The sequence below is a fragment of the Bos grunniens genome, chromosome 21 (genome assembly GCF_055505025.1).
Source record: "Bos grunniens cultivar Pamir isolate PY7600 chromosome 21, Bosgru_T2T1.0, whole genome shotgun sequence".
Classification (NCBI taxonomy): domain Eukaryota; kingdom Metazoa; phylum Chordata; class Mammalia; order Artiodactyla; family Bovidae; genus Bos; species Bos grunniens.
In genome coordinates, this window is record NC_141185.1 from 42,501,176 (window position 1) to 42,512,532 (window position 11,357).

Genomic DNA, 11,357 nt, shown 5'->3' on the forward strand with positions numbered 1-11,357 from the left:
ACCTTGTAGAAAACTCATACACATACATATTTGTGTGAGTATGTTATGGATACAAAATTTAGTGCCTTTGTGGAAGGAGAGTGAAAAAGCTGGCTTAAAACTCAACATTCAAAAAACAAAGATCATGGCATCCAGTCCCATCACTTCATGGCAAATAAGTGGGGAAACAATGGAAACAGTGACAGACTTATTTTCTTAGGCCCCAAAATCACTACAGATGGTGACTGCAACCATGAAATTAAAAGACTGTTGTTCCTTGGAAGAAAATATATAACAAACCTAGGCAGCATATTAAAAAGCAGAGACAATACTTTGCTGACAAAGGTCCGTCTAGTCAAAGCTGTGGTTTTTTCCAGGAGTCATATATGGATGTGAGAGTTGGACCGTAAAGAAAGCTGAGCACTGAAGAATTGATGCTTTTGAACTATGGTGCTGGAGAAGACTCTTGAGAGTCCCTTGGACTGCAAGGAGATCAAACCAGTCAATCCTAAAGGAAATCAATCCTGAATGTTCATTGGAAGGACTGATGCTGAAGCTGAAGCTCCAATACTTTGACCACCTGATGCAAAGAACTGACTAAGAAAGACCCTGATGCTGGGAAAGATTGAAGGCGGGAGGAGAAGGGGATGACAGAGGATGAGATGGTTGGATGGCATCACCAACTCAATGGACATGAGTTTAAGCAAGCTCCAGGAGTTGATGATGGACAGGAAGGCCTGGCATGCTGCAGTCCATAGAGTCGCAAAGAGTCAGACATGACTGAGCGACTGAACTGAACTGATGTGAAAAGGAAGAAGGAAGGAGATAATTTTTCCAGATTATCTGTTACAACTACAGATTTCTGTGTATACATTAGTACTGACCTCTTAATTCATCCCTGGACCTTTCGTTTTGAGGATTTTTTGGGAATTCTTTGTGTTTGAATCTCAGAGTCTCTTTTTATGTTGTAAATTACTTACTGTGTATCTCTCTTTTTTAAATTTTGCTTAGAAGGGACATCATCTGCTGTTTTCTTCCTCTGTTGCTGATTTAGCTTAGTTTATGATCCTCCAAGGTTCCTCCTTGTGGGAACCATTGGCATGATTTCATGGCAGTTTTTCAAGTCTGAGTAATAGTCCATTGTATATATGTACCATATTTCTTTAAGATTTAGTCTTTCTATGGAATGTTTCTTTGGTCTGTGACTTGCCTATTGGAAGTAGCACTGAAGTGAACGTTGGGGTGCATGTCATTTGAATGATCTTTTTCATAACATAGGCCCAGGTGTGGGTATTAAAATCCTAGGCTTAGTTCTCTTGAAATTTTTCATTGTTGCCTGTGGAGGCTGTCCTTTCTAGGGGCTGTTGCCAATGTCCATTCCCATGGAGCATGTAGGGGGATTCCATCATCTCTCAGCTCTTTTCCTCATTTACTGTTTGCATACAGTCAAGATAACCATTCTCTCAGATGGAATTTGATTTCTTGTTGTCATTTTGATTGGTATTCCTCCTGTGATAAATAGGGATGCTGAGCATCTTGTCCCATGATCATTCAGTAGTTTTTCTTTCTTTTTTCCTTAAAGGGTATGAGGAAAACTGACCTTTGAAACTGGCTTCTTGAAAGTCAGTTGTATTTGGAATTTATGTCTGCAATACCTACCGTAGGACGTTTTCTGACGGCAGCTATCATTAACAGCCCCTTGCGCCTCGTGAACTGGAGATGCCAATAAGCACCTGCGTTTAAGTTGTAGTTATAGAAAATGTCCACAAGGCGGCAGTACTTTTTCATGCCCAACTCTGGTTCCATCTGCAACCAGAGCCTTAGGGAAAGTAGGTTTCCTGTTGGGTGAATTAGAGTGGAATGTGCCTGAGCAAACACTCAAGGGCCTGTATCTCACTATTTCTTTCTCCTAAAGCTTCACCCCTCCTCTCCACACTCATCAGTACCTGGGGAAGGGCTCCCTGGTGGGTGCTTAGGAGGCTGCCCTCTCAGGAGGGAGGCTTCAGCTGGGGTTCCAGCACCAGGGCCCTGGATACTTGGGGACTTTACCCTGGCCCTCAAAGCCAGAGGGTTGGGCAACCATTGTTGGAATGCACTAGGGATTCTGGTCCCAGTCAGATCAAACCAGACAGTATAGGTTTAAGAGGAGTCTCTACAAAGGGCACTCTGCCAGGCTGTCTTGACTCACCCCAGTCCAGCCCTGGGACTCAAGCCTACTCAGATTCCAGTAATGGGATAGCAGCCCAAGTCACGGTGGTTAAAGGGAATAAACCAGGCATTACTTTCCTTTAATCTCATGCTGATGCTATGCTAAAGTATACTCGATTTGCAGTTTTGTGCTTGTCCTAAGTGTACAATACCAGGACTTCCCTGGTGGCTTAGATGGTAAAGCGTCTGTCTACAATGCGGGAGACCTGGGTTCGATCCCTGGGTCAGGAAGATTCCCTGGAGAAGGAAATGGCAACCCACTCCAGTAGTCTTGCCTAGAAAATCCCATGGACGGAGGAGCCTGGTGCAGGGTACTGCCCATGGGGTGGCAAAGAGTCGGACACGACTTCACTTTAAGTGTACAATGGACTGATTCAGTTATGACATATATATACAGCATATATACTTTTAAAAAATCCTTTTAAAAAACAGGATCCTTGTACTTTTAATAAATCCTTTCACCATAGAGGTTATTGAACAAGGTCGATTAAGGTTCTCTGCTGAACATCAGGGGCTTGTGGAACATTAAATTAAAGCTTGTTTTGTTCATGTGCAAGGAATGAAGGAAGGAGATAATCCTTGTGGATTATCTATTACAGCAACAGATTTTTATGTATATGTTAGAGATAAGTATTTTTGTGTATATGTGCATGGAGGAAGGATGGAAGGAAGGCAGGGGATAATTCTTGTGGATTACCTAATACAGATATTGATTTCTCTGGGTATGTTAGAGACAAAGATTTCTGTGCATATGTGGAAGGAAGGAGGTAATTATTTTGAATTCTCTATTACAGATAGAGATTCCTCTGTATATGTTAGAGATACAAATTTCTGTGTATATTTCAAAAGAAGGAAAGAGATAATCCTTCTGGAGTATCTATTACAGATACAGATTTCTGTGTATATGCTAGCATTGACCTCCTAATTCATTATTTTACTGTCACTTTTTCTTGGAACCTTCTGATTGTGTTTGAATTCTGAGTCACTGTGTTGTACATATGTTCCTTTGTATCTCTTTTTTTAATTTTTCCTAAAAATGGCATTATATGGTATTTTCTTTCTGTGTCTGGTTGACTTCACTTAGTCTATAGTCATCCAAATTATGATAGTTGCATAATTTAATAATTTCAGCAGCCATTTTTCATGGCTGAATAAGAGCCCATTGTATATATGTACCACATCTTCTCTAACCTTTAATCTTTCAAAAGACGTCTTGCTGGTTCTGTATCTTGACTATTGTAAGTAGTGCTGCAGTGAGCGCTGGGGTACGTGTGAATTTTTGAATGATGGTTTTCTCAGGATATAGGCCCAGGTATGAGTATGTCATGCCTGAACTCTCATGGGCTGAACTCTCTTGAAATTTTATTTTCTGGCCTACAGAAGCTGTCCTTTCTATGGCTGTTGTCAATGTTCATTCCTACCGACCATTTAAGGGAGTTCCCTCTTCTCCCATCTCTCTCCCACATTTAATATTTGTAGACCTGTGAGGATGGCCATTCTGACAGGTAGGATGTAATTTCTTGTTGTCATTTTGATTGGCATTCCTCCTGTAATATTTAGGGATGTAGAGCATCTTGTCCTGTGGCCATTTGTTTTTTTTTTTTTTTTTCATTAAAGGGTGTGAGGAAAATTTACCTGCTACAGTTGGCTTCTTGAAAGTCAGTTGTGTTTGGAATTTATTTCTGCAGTACCTGCCCCAGGACCTTTCTAGTGGGCAGCTGTCATTAATAGCCCCACAAGCCTTGTAAATTGGAGGTGCTAGTAAGCACCAGTGCTCAATTTGTAGTTATAGGAGATGTCCACAAGATGGCAGCACTTTTCCATGCCCCATTCTGGTTCCTTGGGCAGTCTGATCCTTAAGGAAAGTCAGCTTCCTGTGCTGTGAATTAGAGTGGAATATGCCTGAGCAAACCCGCAAGGGCTTGTGTCTCACTACCTCTTCCCCCTAAAGCTGCACACTTTCCCTCCAGACCCATCCATACCTGGGCCAGAGCACCTGGTGAGGTGCCTAGGAGGCTGTGCTCACAGGAAGGAAGCTTGAATTGGGATCCCCAGCACCAACAGACTTGGAGTCTAAGTTACTTTTCCAGGGTTCGAGGCCAGATGGTCAGACAACCATCCTTTGGTTGAACTAGGGACTCTGGTCCCAGCTGGAGCAAACCAGACGGTACTCAGTTAAGGACACCCTGCTCAGCTGTTTGACCCCACTACATGGCAGTCATGGGTTCGAAGGCTGCTCAGACTCCAGGCATGGGTTAGCTGTCCAAGTCAGGGAGGCGGGAGGAAATTAACTAGGCTTTGACTTCCTTTCCTTTTCTTTAATCTAATGCCAATGCTATATGGGAATATAGTTGATTTGTCATTTTTTGCTTGTCATCAGTATACAACCACCTGATTCTGTTATGATGTATGATTATATAAAGCATACCTGTTCTTTTTTTGGATTGTTTAGCCCTAGATGTTACTGCAGAATTTCAAGCAAAGTTCCCTGTGCTGAACATCAGGTATTTGTGGAGTATCTGTTAGACATACAGATTTCTGTGTAAATGTGGATGGAATAAAGGAAGGAGATAATCCTTGCAAATTGTCTATTACAGATATAGATTTCTGTGTATATGTTAGAGATGCAAATTTTGTGTTTATGTGGGAGGGAGGAGCAAGGAAGGAGATATTCCTTGTGGATTATCTATTGAAGATACTGATTTACATATATATGAGGAAGGAAGGAGGTAATCCTTGTGGATTTTCTATTATAGATACAGATTTCTGTGTATATGTTAGAGATACAGATTTCTTTGTATGTATGGAAGAAAGGAATGAAGGTAGGAGATACTCCCTGTGGATTATCTATTACAGATACATATAGCTGTGTATATGTTAGTCACAAATTTCTAATTCATCCCTGGCCCTTCACTTTTTTGTGGAGGGGTGGGGAACACTTTTTGTCTGAATTCTCAGAGTCTCCTTTTGTGTTGTAAATGAGTTCCTTTGCATCTCTTTTATCATCTTGCATAGAAGAGAGTAGTGTACTATTGTCTTCCCTTGACTGGCTGATTTGGTTAGTGTAAGTCAGACCTTCTTCATTATCCATCCCCGTGGCAACCAAGGGCACAGTTTCATAATTTCAGTGGCAGTTTTTCATGGCTGAGTAATAGTCCATTGTATACATGTATTGCGTCTTCTTTAAGCTTTAATCTGTCAGTGGACATTTTCCTGGGTCTGTGTTTTGTTATTGTAAGTAGTGCTGCAGTGAATATTGCATGATGGTTTTTTGAATGATGGTTTTTCAGATAAGCCCAGGTGTGGGTATGTCAGAATTTAGGCTTAGTGTTTTTTTTTTTAAGATCTTTTTCTAGCATGTGGACTCTATACTTCTAGGGCTGTTGGTAATTTCCATTCCCACTGTGTTGGGTAGATTCCATCACTACCTGACTGTCTCCCACATGTATTGTTGCAGGCTTGTGAGGATGCCATTCTGATAGGTTGGATTTGGTTTCTTGTCATTTTGATTGGCATTTCTTCTGTAACAATTAGGGATGATGAGAATATTGTCCTGTGGCAGTTTGGGTGGTTTGTTTTTTTTTTCTTAAAGGATGTGAGGAATATTTACCTTTTCCAAGTGTCTTCTTGACAATCAATTGTGTTTGAAATTTATTTCTGCAATCTCTGCTGTAGGAGCATTTCTGAGAGTGTGCATGAGTGCATGCTAAGTCGCTTCAGTTGTGTCTGACTCTTTGCAACCCTATGGACCATAGCCCACCAGGCTCCTCTGTCCATGGGATTCTCCAGGCAAGAATACTGGAGTGGGTTATCAAGCCCTCCTCCAGGGGATCTTCCTGACCCAGGGATCAAACCAGCACCCTTACGTCTCCTGCATTGGCAGGCAGTTCTTTACCACTTTTGCCACCTAGGAAGCCCCAGTAGAATCGTAAAAAGTCATTAACAATTCACCTAGTCATATAGAAAGAGGTCAAGCTGTATCACCAGGGCAAACTATTAAACTTCACATGGAATGGTCAGACTGAAGCCTGCGATGTGGGAAGTATCCATTGACATGGTGGTCTCACCATGTGCCCCCTTGGCGATGACTGTATTGGCTCAAGGAACAGCTTATTGGGTAGTGGACCTTGGTCCCACCACAAGCCTTCCCTTTGAAGGGAGCAGTGCATATCTTTAACACTGCTCAAAGATGCAAAACAGAGCGCATCGCCTTGAGTAACATGATATCGCATGTCCCTATAGTCAGACTAAGAAGAAAGGGAATAACTAAATATTTAATAAATCCTTATCTGTGAAAAAATTGTGAAGTTGAGATGTTAAACCTAATTTACTTTACACATCTGAAAATTAAAGAATCAACCTATAGTGCTCCTCATTGTTAATTGTTAGAGAAATGCATATCAAAACTTCAATGAGATACTACCTCAAACTGGTCAGAAAGGCCATCATTTAAAAATCTCCAAATAACAAGTGTTGCAGAGGGTGTGGAGAAAAGGGAAGGGAACCCTCCGACACTGTTGCTGGGAATGTAAATTGGTGCAGTCACTGTAGAGAACAGTATGGCGGTTCCTCAAAAACACTAAAAAGAGAGTTAGCATATGATCCAGCAATCCCACTTCTAGCCATACATCCAGACAAAGCAATAATTTGAAAAGACACATGCAGCATTCTAAAAGAATTTGTGCATACCAGCTGCAGATCTGACAAGAAACCTTACTCTCACGTCTGAGGTATGAAATTTGTTTTCACATATTGTCTACCATTTTTAGACTCTTGGTTCATACTCCATATAACCACATACTGTCATAATTAAATCCAATTTGAATTTTAGTTTTACTTTTCAGATGTGGTTTCCCTCCAGAAGCATAGGAACACTCCCTTTTCTCCAGGTCCTGTTTCCCTGGTATGCCATTTCAGACCTCAAAAACTGTTACTTGTTGAGAAGAATATCAATTTCATTCTAGTTCAGTTTGAAGAGAGAAGCAAAAAATCACTGGGCCTATTTTTTCTGTTTTCTTCATGATCACGGGGCCTATTTTTTCCGTTTTCTTCATGGAGAAAAATAAAACTGTTAGAAGAAAAAGTACCAGTAGCTGATGTGCTCTTTGAGTCACTAATTACTTGCAGGAATTTTTTTTTTTTCCCCAAGTGTGACCTTTCATTCATCTAGCAACAAATAACAGAAGAAAGTAGTTTGAAACAATGGCTTGCTTCTACCTAGAAATTCTAAACCAAAGAAACAACAGAAACTGCAAAATCGGGGTGCCAAGCTTTTAAGAATATTTTAGGTTTTCAAATAACTAGTATGCTTGCAATTACAACACTATATTTTAATTCTGATAAAGACTAAACTTTTCCAGAAGGTTTCCAGTTTGATCACCTCCTGCTGGAAACTTGGGATGCAGGAACCAGGCCGATTCCAGTCTATCTTTACAGGACACTGGGTTGCACTCATCTCCTCTGGATCCTGACCATCATGTGGCCATAGAAATTGGTAACATTGTTGTTTTGCCTGTTGAAGTATTTAATGACAAGATTCTTTCAGTTTCCTGATGTGGGTGAAGTGTGGAGCCCAGTGATGATTTCTTCTTCAAGAAATGTACATCCTAGTTCCCACATGAGGGTGAGCCCCCTGTCCAACGATGAGAGACCCTGCATGTGGGTGACCTGTGCCTCCTGGGAGACCAGCCCTAGACTAGTTTGAACCTGACCAAGTTCCGTCTACATGGTAGATTTAGACCTCTCTAAGTCCTGTCTACACTGATGATGTTAAGACGAGATGTTTAGACATGTGCTTTCTGCAATGACATTTAGGCCTGACTGTACTCTCTGCACTGGGACATGGGGACCCGGGTGGAGGCCTGGCCTGGCCTCTGTCTAGGAAACTCCGTGCCTGTGTCTGAGCGTCAGCACTCAGATGTCTGGGCTCTGGGGCTGGGGTGGGCTTCTCTGGGAACCGTGCTCTCCTCTGCGTGGGCTTCCCTGGCCCTCCCTGGGGTCAGTGCTGCGGTTGGGCTCCTAGTCTGTTCCCTGCCAGGTTCACCTCCCTGGGGCTCATGGAGACCCCCTCAGGTGGCTACCTGGTAATTACTCCAATGTTCCAGCACATTCAGGTTGAGTAGGAAGGCAGGGTCACCTGGTGAATTGATTGCAGGGTGCAGGGATCGGGCAAAAAGTCAATGGGCAGCAGGGGAGGTTGCTGCTGTGCTCTCCTTCCAGTCGACTCTCTCCTCCAAAGAGAACAGACCTGCCCCTTGTCTCCCAGCCCTGTGTCTGGCGTGTGTTCTCAACACCTCAGTGGAACAAGAAAGGAGCAACCCTGCCCGACCCAAGGTAGTGTGTTCAACATTATCATGACAGCTGTAAAAACAGTTAATATCACAGCAGAACCAAAGTGGGGAAAAAAAGGAGGACTTCTCTGGGACAAGTGTGGGGACAGGAGACCAAGCCTACACTTATTTCTACCATCCCAGCAGTGACAGGAACCCATTCGTTTCCACCTCTGGGGCCCAACCAGCAGAGACTCGGTGTCCTAACCAAGGGCCGTGGGCCCTGGTGCAGGGTCTGGGGATTGTGTAGGTCTTATCCCTTCCACGTGGGTCAAGATCCTTTGTACAAGGAGACCACATGTCTGCTCTTTACCTGCAGTGTGTCCTGTCTCCTCTGAGATTCTCAGTGTCTGAGTTGAAGGTGTTGCCTGATTAATCTGTGGTCCTTTTTCTACTCTTTAACTTTGGCATTCACATGAGGTCAGGCATCTTTGGGTGGGTTGCTGCTCTGTGTTCTGCTGAGTGAAAACCTTTGGTGGTATCACATTAATATCAACATATCACATAGCTTATCATAGGGGTCACCACTGTCTGGTGTCCCGTAGATCGAGCTCAAGTAATTCAATTTGTAATTTGTTATTTTGGAGCAGAGTTGATTTCCGGTGTGTGTTTGTCTTAGGTGTATATGTTATACATAGACATATATCTATCCTTTTACCAATTTTGCCTCATAGGATGTTACCATTTTTTTTCAGTAGAGTTCCCTGTTCTATTCTATAGGTTCTTTTTCATTATCAACTTGATATATATTAGTGTGTATATTTTCACACCAAACTCGTAATTTATCCCTCCCTTCTAACTTTGTTTTGATAATCATAATTTTGTTTTGTTAGTTTGTCTGTTTGTGTTTTGTTCATTAGTTCATTGGTATGAATTTATAGATCCCACCTGTCTGTGATGTCTTAGGATATTTGTCTTTTTGCCTGACTTACCTTACTTAGTACGGTAATTTCTTGGTACATCTATGCTGCTGCCAAAATCATTATTTTTTCTGTTTTTTGACTGAGTAGTATTCCAGTTTATAGATGTACCACGTAGTCTTCATTTTTATGTCACTGGACATTTTGGTGGATTCTACGTCTTGGCTGTTGTAAATGGTGCTACCTTGAAAATTGGGGAGCACGTGTCATTTCAAATGAACTTCTCCAGATCTAAGCCTGGGAAGGGATTGCAGGATCATATGATACATCTATGTTTAGTTTTTCAGGGAACCTCCACGCTGTTTTCCATAGTGGCTTCACCATTTACATTCCCACCGAGACTGTAGGAGGATTCCCTTTCTGTACATCCTCTGCAGTATTATTCTTGGTAGACCTTTTCAATGATGGACATTGTGACCAGTGTGAGGTGATATCTTATTGTAGTTTGATTGGCATTGATTTAATAATTACTGATGTGGAGTATCTTTCCATGTGCTTTTATTATTTTATACCTTATGAGTACAATTTACCTCTTGAAACTTGGCCCTGTCTGGAATTCTTTTCTCCTAACTTACCCCAGGACATTTCTTGAGGGCAGGTGTCATTTACAGCCCTGTCAGACTTGTGACTATTGAGAGCCCTTCAGCACCTGTTTTATGGCTTCCCTGCTGGCTCAGTGGTAAAGAATGAGCCTGCAAAGCAGAAGACTTGCAAGAGACATGGGTTCAGTCTCTAGGTCGGGAAGATCCCCTGGGGAAGGAAATGGCGACTCACTCCAGTATTCTTGCCTGGGAAACCCCATGGATATAGTAGCCTGATGGGCTGCAGGCCATGGGGTCACAAAACAGTTGGACACAGCTGAATGACTAAACTACAACGGCACCTGTTTTAAGGTGTATATATTGATCTGAACCAGCTAACCACTCCCTGCCACTCCTTTCCCTTTGGGCAACCATAACTTTCTTTCCTAAGTCTGTGATCTGTTTCTCTTTTGTAATAAAGGTCATTTGTATCCATTTTTAGACTCCACAGAAGGGATATTCTATGATACCTGTCTTTCCCTGTCTCACTTACTTCACTTAGTATGATCATCTCTGGTTTCTTCCCTGTAACTGCAAAAGGCGTGTTTTATCCTTATATATGTCTGAGTAATACTGCTCTGGGTATATGTACCCCATTTCCTGTATCCTTTCATCTGTCCTCGTATACTTAAGTTGCTTCCTTGTCTTGGCTATTGTACCTAGTGCTGGCATGATCTTTGGGGTGCAAGTGTGTTTTTAAATTTTGGTTTTCTCTGCATCTAATCCTAGATATGAAATTGCTGCATCGCTTGGTACTTCTATGTTTAATTTTTTAAGACCTTCCATAATGTATTCCCTAGTGAATGTACCATATTATATTCCTACCAACAGTGTATGAGAGTTTCCTTCTCTTCACATCCTCTGCAGAATTTATTGCTGTAGGTTTTTTGATATGGCCATTCTGATCAGTTTTGGGTGACATCTTGTTGAACATTTGATTTGTCTTTCTCTAAGAACTATTGATGCTGAGCAACTTTTGATGTGCTTTAAGGCCATCTCTATGACCTCTCTGGAGAAATGTGCATTTAGATCTTTTGGCAATTTTTTATTGAGATTTTTTATTGTTGTTGTTTATATGAGCTTGTACTAGTGATTTGTATGTGTTTGTTTCAGGTGTACAGGAACTCGGTTCAGTTATATTAATACATAATATTCATCTTTTGTTAGAGTGATCATTCTGACTGATGGGATTTGATTTCTCATTGTCATTTTGATTGGCATTCCTCTTGTAATAATTAGGATGCTGAGCATCTTGTCCTGTGAAGGTATGGTTTTTTGTTGTTTCTCCTCGTTATCATTGTGAGGAAACTATACCTATTGGACTTAACGTTTTGATAATG

General features: G+C 41.7%; 1 long non-coding RNA gene across 4 annotated transcripts in view; it reads left to right on the plus strand.

The window, feature by feature from the left end:
• LOC147349507 (uncharacterized) overlaps nt 1–11,357 on the plus strand; it is a 69,207-nt gene that overhangs the window by 24,036 nt on the left and 33,814 nt on the right. Inside the window, exon 4 of one of the 4 annotated variants that reach the window (XR_015149897.1) lies at nt 357–7,821. The exons of the other annotated variants lie outside the window; for them this stretch is intronic. This is a non-coding gene — a long non-coding RNA (uncharacterized LOC147349507). Of the gene's footprint in view, nt 1–356; nt 7,822–11,357 lie in introns of those variants that run through there. 4 annotated transcript variants of the gene reach the window in all.